Here is a 9,463-nt window from a genome sequence, read left to right on the forward strand (position 1 = left end):
TCTCAACCTGGCATTCAAAGGAGGCATTTCCAGGATGACTGGTGCCTACTTTGTGCCAGCTCTGTCTAGAAGAGAAAGCAAAAAAGAATTCATTACAACTGTGATGACCCCGGTAACATTAACCACAATATTGGTCAAAAGAACTGGTCTTCTAAAGGCAGGTGGAGCCAGGAGTTTAAGGCACATGCCTGTAACCCCCGATACACAGAAGGCTGAAGAAGGAGGATCCCAAGTCTGAGGCCAGTCTGGGCAACTTAGCAAGACTGCTCCAAAGTAAAAAATAAAAAGAGCCAGAGGTATAGCTCAATGGTAGAGCACCCCTGCTGGTACCAAAAAAAGGGGGTGGGGGACGCACAGCTGTACCCCAGATGGAACAGTGTCCGAATTTTGTCACCAGCACTGACTGCCAGATCCAATAGTGTCCCTGTACCTCTATTTCCTTCCCTGTAAAATGTGGAGATAATAGTTGCACCGAGCACCCAGGCTATGGGACAACTAATGAGAGGAGACACATTCAGCTTCAGAGCCATGTCCAGCACAGAGAAGCCACTCAGCTAACAATTAATAACAACACAGACACGCTATGCAGCTTTCAGTGCTGATGTTTCCCATCTACAAAATGGAGTGACAACAGTGTCCGCCCCTGAGGCTGCCATACAGGTTTACAGAGCTAACTGGCATGGGGTACTTATGGCAGCTCAGTGGGGGCCCTCCCAGGTAAGCACCTCGACTAACAGGTCCCCCACTCTCCCAAGGTCCAACTTTAAACCCACCCTGCCAATAGACAAGTACAGGGGGCAGTCCACACAGCTCTCTCAGAAGCCCATCAGCTTCCCCTCCCAGAAGCAGTTTCTCAGGGCTGATGCTTTGCAAGGCTCACCTCGAACTTTTGATCCTCATGCCTCAGTCTCCTGAGTCAATGGTTCTACAGGCATGCACCACCACACCCAGCTATAAGGTCGGTGCCCAGCATACAAGGCTCCCTAAGCCTCCCACACCCCTGCTGGGCAGGCACCTCAGAAGAGAACCAAGGTTCCATAGTAACCAAGGGGGTGTCAGAAGCAAAGCTCTTTGCCATCAGCTGTCCTCAGCCTGGATCACTAGGCAGTACAGGCTAGGTGAGGGCAGGCCAATGACCCATCAGTCAATGAGGAGCCTGAGAGGATGGCCAACGAGGGGAACGAGGCAGTGGCAGCAGCTTCAGTCCATTAGGAAAGGGCCCACGGGTGGCAAGCAAAGGAAGACTTGGATTTCTGGCCTCACCCTTAGAAACAACATCTGCGGATGACTTCCCAGACAAGACAGCTGGACTCCAGGAGCTTCCTGCAGGAACCTCTGACATGCAGTCTCCCCTTGGCCAGCCCTGGCTGCTGTCCCTGCTCAGTGCCCTTGAGAGCCCCCAGGCTCCACCATAGGTGCTGAGCTGGCAGTGGGTTCTGTCCCAGTGGGGCCAGGCCAAGATCCCACTCCACGCCCCTCCCATGTTCGCTCCCTCCCTCCCGGTCCTGCTCCCAAGCTGTCTTCCCCAGCTGGGCCTCTTGCTGCTTGGCTGGCTGTCCAGAAGAGCCTGCCATGGAACCACCCCACCAAGCAGCCCAGAGGCCTGGTGGCTGAAGGCCTCGCACTGAGAGCTCTAGAAAGCTGAAGAGAGGCCCAGAGAGGGGTGTTCCTGGGTCCTTCAGAAGCCTGATATTAACTGCTGAAGACACTCCTTCCCATTCCCACATCCTAAGGGATTTCTGGGACCCCAGCAGGTTTGATCTTTGGGGGGCTCTGCTCCATCCAGGATGATACTCCAAATCAAGCTTCAGAAAAACATCAGGGGTCAAGTCCACTTAGGGTTACTGAGACTCTTTATGTGCTGGAGAGACCCTTGGAGCTAGACCACTCAAATTCAGCACCTGCAACCAACACTTTCAGTTGGGGGACCCAGAGAAAGTTAGAGGGTCTCACTGCCATCAGGTAGGAAGTGCAGCTGATTCCTTGAATATGCAGGGTCTTCACCAGTCATGCTATGGCTCCTTTCACAGCACTCCATCACTGCCTCAGGGAGACCACCCTTGATTGTCCAGCTAGCAGAGTAACGTTCCCGCCCTCCTTTCCCATTTATCTTGCCTTTATAACAGCAACCACAACCTGAGGAGGCACTGCAGGTCCACAGGCAGGCACCCGTCTTCACTGGAGGGGAGCCCAGGAGGCCTGGTCTTTGAAACTCTTCAGCAGCACTGAGCATGTCACGGTCCACAAGCTGAACAGAGGGCACAATCTGCAGCAAGACTGTTCCTATCAGGGTCTGCAGTTCTGCATTATTTGCCATCAACCCAGCTGGGTTAGGGAGGAGTGGGTAGAAAAGCCAGACCATTGCCCCTCGCCTTACTCCCTGAAGGTAACAGCCATGGGCCCTGGGGAACACAGTGTGAAAACCACAGAAAAGGGAGGTGACCACTGGGCCTCTGCCAGTCTTAAGGCAGTGATTCCGCTCAAGGGGGAAGTGGGAGGTGTGTGAAACTCCCTGCGCAGCTCAGTCAATCTACCCACCTCCAGGCAAAAGCCCGAGAACCTCTCATGGTGAAAGTCACCTTCTAACACCCAAAATCTACCCACCCAGGCTGCTCCTAATGAAACCCCAAACTCCTCCTCTGGCTGTCTACCAGGATCTGAGGGACCTGGGCCCTGCCTGCCCTAGTCCGACTCCCCTCATGGGCTCTGCCCAGTCACACAGGCCCCTGAGCAGTACGATCCCACACCTCACCCAGCTGTCCCCCCTTTGCACCTACCCACTGTGGATGCCCCCACCTGGAAGGCTGTTCCTTCACTGATCCCACAGAACCACCCTGCCTGTCTAATATCAGCCCCGGGCCTTCCCTTCCACCATATCTAAGGAGCTACCCATGAGTCTCCATCGCCTAATCTGAATTGAGGCCTATTCCATGCTTAGTCACCTGTTTCACACTTGTCTCCCTCAGCTCCGCGAGGACAGGGATTTTGACAAGTGTGCCCCCCATGTCCCCAGTACTGATGCAATGCCAGGCAGAGTAAAAGCTCAATAAATGGAAACAAATACTTTCTCAGCTCAGGAACCTCAGACCAAATCTGCACCTTCTCTCTTGCGTCCCACAGGCTCTGCCAACTCCCATTGCCGGCTATGGTGAAGAGCTAGGCACAGTGGCACAAGACCGTAATTTCAGTGACTTGGGAGGCTAAGGTCACAAGTTTGAGGCCCGCCTGAGTAACTACGTGACAACCTATCTCAAAATAGAAAATAAAAAGGGTTCAGTGGTTGGGTGCCCTGGGTTCAATCCCTAGTACCACCACGTGGAGAAGGGTAAGCACAAAGCCTGACATCTAGAAAGGATCTAGAATGTTCACCTAGGAGGGGATGAGGGCAAGTGAAAGGGAAGCGGCCTGGGAGCTGCACTTGTCAGTTTTTTGCCTGATTGTACACCCACCACACACCATTCCTGATCTGGAAAATGGAGATGCTAACGCTGGCCCTGCCCTCTTCCTAATGTTTTTCGACAAGATCCTGTAAACTAGCAAGAGCCTCCGAAGACCTAGCAGGAATAATAAGAACTACAACTGCTCGCATACCTGGGAGTGCATTTGTGTCTGTTATTTGTCTTAAGCAGAGAGAAGAGGAAGCAGTTACTGCAGGTTTACTGTTCTGCCCACACGGTTTTAAGTGCTTTCCAAAAATTAACCCACTTAGCCTTCCCAATAACCATCGGGTGGGAATCGTCACCACTCCCATTGACGTGGATGATGAAACACTCTCAGAACGGTAGAGAAGCCTGCCAAGGCCACACGACGAAAAGCTGTAGGGCTGGCGTGACCCCTGTGCTCAGAATCGCTTCGGCACAGCTCTTCAGAGGCTGGCAACAGCCGGCCTGGATCCTGGGACGCCTGAGGGGATGGGGGTGGAGGGTGGGCGAGGCGGGATGCCTCAGTCCCTACACAGTAACATAATTAGGCCACCAACTGGGACTTCCACAGACCCAGGCACGCAGTCACAGTCGGAGCTTCCCATGGATTAACTCACTGAATCCTCACAACAGCCAAGGTGGGGACCTTTCTGAATCCACCGCATGGGGGTGAATGTTGTATTCAAAGCTAACAGCCAAAGTGAAACTGCCAGAAACTCACCTCATGCCCATGTCCCACCAGGCCTCTAACACAGGTCCCCAGTAGTTGTGTCACCCCTGCATGGTTCTCTTGCCGAGTCCTGCTCCTAGCACCCATCTGCCTAGGGCTAAAAGAAGCCCTAGCTCAACTCCAGGAAGACACCGAGTTTCCCCAGCAAGCCCAGAAATGCTGGACTGGCCACAAGCAGACTTCACGGCAACCCAGGATCGGGGTGAAGGGAAAAAAATGCCCAGGGCAGGGGCCAAGGGGACAGAGACCCACTTCAGCACGGGACCTTGGTGAGTAAAGTGTGGGCGGCACCAGGCTGTAACTGCCTTGGGTTCCAACCCCAGCCTGGCCTTCCAGGGTCTGCTAAGTCCTGGGGGGAGGTAATTTCTCCTCCAAGCCTTAATGTCTGACTGACAGACACAAACAGCAAATAAAGCCCCAAGCCGAGAGCCAGGCTGGGCCACTGCCTTCTGGGCATGGTGGCACACATCTGTGATTCCAGCTACCTGGAAGCTAGCTAGGCAACTTAGTGAGACCCTGTCTCAAAAGAAAAAAATAAAATTTAAAAAGGGCTGGTGATGTAGTTCATTGATAAAGCGACCCTGGGTTCAATCCCCAGTATGGAAAAAAAGAAAGAAAAGCCACTGCCCAGTTATTCATTGACAAGAGGACCACTCTGAGGTCAACATGAGCCAAGAATTCACATCCCAACTCTACCACCTCCAGGTCTTAGGGAAGTCATTTCACTTCACACTGAGTGCCTCAGTTTCCTTGTCTGTAAAATGGGCATCACCCTACCTCATTCATAGGACTCTATAACCACAGATATGTTTTGAAACTTAAATGAAGTCTCTTAAATGGAAGTTGCATGACTATGTGTGCAAAAGGTCTGTCACATGTCTAGAATGGAGGCGAATGTTCAATAAACAGTAACTATCCACTAACTCTGGAAATGGTGCTTCTCTGTGCCTGTTTCCTCATCTAAAAAGGAGACCATGACAATAGTGCCAGCCAATTTAGAACACTCGTGGTCAGCAAGTTAACTACTTGAAGTATCCTTTAACACTGTATGGACACAGATTGCACTCAGTTAATGTCAGCCATCAATTTCATGGTTATTGTTTTTATTGCTGTTAACTCCATCTGGTGAACCCTCTAAAAGCTAGTAGGAGAAGACTAGAGGAACAAAGCCCTCGTGTAGAAAGACCCTAGACAGCACTGCTTCACATGACTCAGGAAGCTTTCTCTCCAGGAACCATGATCCATGGAGGCCAGTCAGCATGGAAGCTGCTGCTATGGACCACAGGAAGCCATCTGCCCCAGCTTGACCACTTCATCAGCCCAGTCAGCTGGATCAATCAAGGTCTTCAGCCAATCCTTCCACAAATCCAAAGGTTACAGGGCAAGTCAAGGTCACAAGTTGGCCTACAGAGCAGGGCACTGGCTACACACTTTTAGGGCTGGCTGCTCCAATCACCCACCCAATGACTACAGTGAGAAACCAAATCTGTGAATGAATCTGATGGTCCCAAACCCTTCAGAACAGCCTTCCTCCCTGAGCAGCTCTGGGCCAGGGGCACCCCTCTCCAGGTCCCCTTGGCCTATGAAGAGGAACAGCTGGGAAAACAGCTCTCAGCCTCACCACGAGGCCAACTGTTATCACTGAACTGGTAGGGAGCTTAAACAGGACTAGCGGCTGGGCCTGTAACCAGGAGACATAAACACAGAGGTGGCCAGGATGGAGGAGTTTGCAGTGGTCTGTGGTTAGTGTCTGGTCCCTTCACACCCACTGCCCAACAAGGTCAGGCAGGATGAACTCTAGCTGCTTCTATGGAAAGGGAAGAGTGGACAAGACTGAAAAGAAGCCCAATCAGAGGTCCTAACTGCTCCAGCCCAGGCCTCTGCTATGCCCCAATAAGTCTTCAAATAAGAGAAAAGGGGCCTTAGAATCCTAACGATTGAGATGTCCCCAGTCACCTTACCCTAGGGGAGAGTGTATCTCCAAATACTCTTTCCTCCCAAGTCTTAACAAGCAAGTTCTGGGGCACAGCTCCTCAAATAAAAGCCCAGCACCCTCTCCCCTTCCTAATAGGGAACCTCAGGCTCGGAAAACTTAAGTGATTTCTAAGACCCATCATCCCCTGTGCCCTGAACGAAAAAACTTGCCAAAGGATGTCCCACACACCTTAAAAAGAAATAATCTGAGCAGGTTCTGGAGTCCAGAGCAGACACCACCATGATTCGAAGCACCCCAGTAACCAAACAGTCCTCCCCAAAATCATTAAAAAAATTCAATCAAGTGTGAGTTCCAGGGCTGGAACTGGAGCTCAGTGGCAGAGCACTTTAGCAAGTGTGAGGTACTGGGTTCGATCCTTAGCACCACATAAAAATAAGTAAAATAAAGGCATTTTGTTCATCTAGAACTACAAAAAAAAATTCTCTTTAAAAAAAGAGTGCGTTCCACGTAAAAGTCCACCACTGCACATTAAATACAGGAAGCAGAAGCTCCTTCTCACCACTAGGTATCACAGACCTCTCAAAATACACCCCTAACACCCACCTGGGCCCGTCCTGCCCGCCTGCTCCACGTCCCCCAAAGATCACAAACATCACAGCCCTTCCTCCCAGACACGGCTCTCCTCCACCTTCCACGGGTGGCTCCCCACCGGGCCTTCGTGGTGTAATCCAGACGGCCCCACCGCTGACTCGCTTGGTACAGACCCCTCTCCAGGAGCCCCTACCCTTCTAAATGCACTATAGGAACGGCTCCCGAAGTCCCCAAATAACACAGTACTCTACGCTTGACCCGGTGAGCCCCCTCAAGGGTTCGGCCTCTCCGGTTCGGCCCCCAGCCCCTCAGTGGTCTGGCCCTCGCACGCTGAGCGAGCTCCCCGGCCGCCGCAGCCGCACAGCTGCCCACCCCCGCCCCCGGCCCCTCCGGGCTAGTCCCCCCGCCCCCGCGCAGCCACCCCCACTCAGTTCCGGAAGGGGGGGGGCTCGAGGACCTCGATCCCCGCCCGGCGGGCACGGGTGGTACGGCCCAGCGCGGCACCGCGGGGGGCCCGGACGCGACCATCGCGGGGGGGTGCGCTCGGGGACACGCGCTGGCGCACTCACCTGTCACCGGCGGCCGCCCAGCCTCTCCGGCGGGGCTCTACCCCCGCCCATCGCCACGCTGAGCTAGCTCCAGCTCCTTGTGTCTTCTGGCGGCGGCAGCGGCGGCGGCGACGCCTTCTCCGAGCCAGGCCCAACGGCTCGCGCTGCGCGGCCCCCCCGCCCCCTCCCCCCAGCCCCCGCTTGCCGCCCCCTCCCACCTTCTTGACGGAAATACCGCCTTCTCCCGCCACAAACAGGAAGTGACGTACGAAGAGCAAGGGACCGCCTTGGACTGGGCCAAGGCGCAAGCGCAGGACAGGGAAGGAGGCGGGCCCATAGCAGGGTGCCTGTGTTCGTTGGACTGTTTGGGTCGGTGTGGCTAAGAGTCTAGCTCGGGCGGAACAGAAAGGAGAGGTAGGGCAGCGCAGGCGCCGTAAGACTCGGCCGCCTGCTTTCCCTAAAGGCCAGCCGCAGAGAAAAGTTCCCGGCAGCCTCCGGTCCTTATTTACATACGCTTTGATCTACTCCGCTCTCGCCTCCACTCCTGGTTCCGAGGCTCTTAAAGAGCCCAGGAGCTGGAGTTGGGAGGGGTTTCTTTTTCAGCGTGTCAGTCATGGTTGAGCTCAGGCTCTGAAGCCACGCAACCCCAGAATTTGAGTTTCCTCTTTGTCAGTGACTGGGCAGACGTTTTTTCTGTGCCTCAGTGTCCACATCTGCAAAATGGAAACAATCACAGCAGCATCAGTGGGCTGTTGAACTACTTTATGGAAACAATGATTTTTATCAATATGACAATCTCTGTTTCCAAAATATGAATAACACCTGCTCATCATATATATCCAAATAAATATGGGTTGTATATCTTTTTTTATAGATCGACTTGAGCCCACCAAAGTCTTAAAATCGCCCAGCTAGAAAAGAGATTTAAACAGATCGTGACCCCATGTATTTTGCTAGTGTACCAGATAGTTGAAAGACATCTGGCTCCTGGTCTCTTCTCATCAGTTGGGAGAGGATTGCTGTCTTCCGAATTTGGGTTTCAGCCTGCCACGAAGCTTGGCAAGTATGCACCTTTGAGGGTGAAAAATGGCTGACTCCGAGCTCAATCCTGGATCCATCTCTGACTGAGAGGGTTTCAGGCTAGTCCCGCCGACAGCTAGGCCTTAGTTTCCTCAAAGGTAAACGCAGTGCTGGCATTAGCCCTTAAGTAAGGGAATTCCAATTTGGAACTCGCTCTCTGCTCTGTATTCCTCTTTTTCTTTCTCCCTCTCTCTCTCTCTCTCTCTCTCTCTTTTTTTTTTTTTTTTTTTTTGGTACCAGGGATTGAACTCAAGTGTGCTCAACCACTGAGCCACAGCCCCAGTCTTTTTTATTTTTTATTTTGAGACAGGGTCACTAGGTTGCTTATAATCTCACTAAGTTGGCTTTAAACCTGTGATCCTCCTGCCTCAGCCTCCCTAGCTGCTGAGATTATAAGCATGTGCCACCATACCTGGCTGTATTCCTAATTTCTGAACTTCACTCCTCAGTGTTAATACTTTTGACCAATGCCTTTCACATCTCTGACCATGTTAGTATATTACTGTCTGGTGACAAGTGTGCCTCACCGCACAGAGAGCCCCACGAGGGAAGAGACCAAAACTCTTGGTCATCACTGTGTACCTGGCACTGCCTTGTAAAGGTCCTGCACAAAGTGTGCTCTTAAGGAATATTTAAGAATTAGCCTACTCTAGACCCATTGCTGTGGCCCACCTTCTTCACTCCCATCAGGGCCAAATAGCTCACAGCCCACTATCCCCCTACCTCTGAGTCTCTTGGGTAATCCTCTTAAGGCACCTGGTGAATCATAACACACTAAGACCTCACTGAAACCTCAGTGTGCTTATGTATAAACTCCTTGGGGGACCTGTCTTCAAGGACAATGGCTCTCTCAAACTATTCTAAGACCTATTATATCCATATATAGATTTTTAGAATAATGAAATAAGAATATCACCAAAGGTATTTTACTCTCATATATGGAACACTCTAATATTTAATATTCTTTTTACTTGCTGAACTGATTTTTATGAGCCACTACAGGGTTTGAACCTTCCTGTTTGAAGATGGGCGGGTTCTAATCACATCTTTCCTGTGTTCTTGTCAAAATGACTTTCCTTCTTCCGGCTTTGCCTTTCCTTATTGCAAAACAGTAGTAAGGGAATTTATTTAGCATTTGTTATGGCCAGGTTCTGTG

At 52.0% G+C, this 9,463-nt stretch overlaps 1 protein-coding gene across 4 annotated transcripts in view; it reads right to left on the reverse strand.

Annotated features, from left to right (window-relative positions):
* AKT2 (AKT serine/threonine kinase 2) overlaps positions 1 to 7,422 on the reverse strand; it is a 44,290-nt gene extending 36,868 nt beyond the window's left edge. For 3 of the 4 annotated variants that reach the window (XM_079117019.1, XM_079117020.1, XM_079117018.1), the window contains exon 1: positions 7,249 to 7,422. The gene's annotated coding sequence lies outside the window, so the exon portion shown is untranslated. Of the gene's footprint in view, positions 1 to 1,263; positions 1,471 to 7,248 lie in introns of those variants that run through there. The other variant, XM_079117021.1, reaches the window with a different exon arrangement.
* Positions 7,423 to 9,463: the final 2,041 nt, after the last annotated feature.

The sequence above is a fragment of the Sciurus vulgaris genome (genome assembly GCF_902686455.1).
Source record: "Sciurus vulgaris genome assembly, chromosome: 17".
Classification (NCBI taxonomy): Eukaryota; Metazoa; Chordata; class Mammalia; order Rodentia; family Sciuridae; genus Sciurus; species Sciurus vulgaris.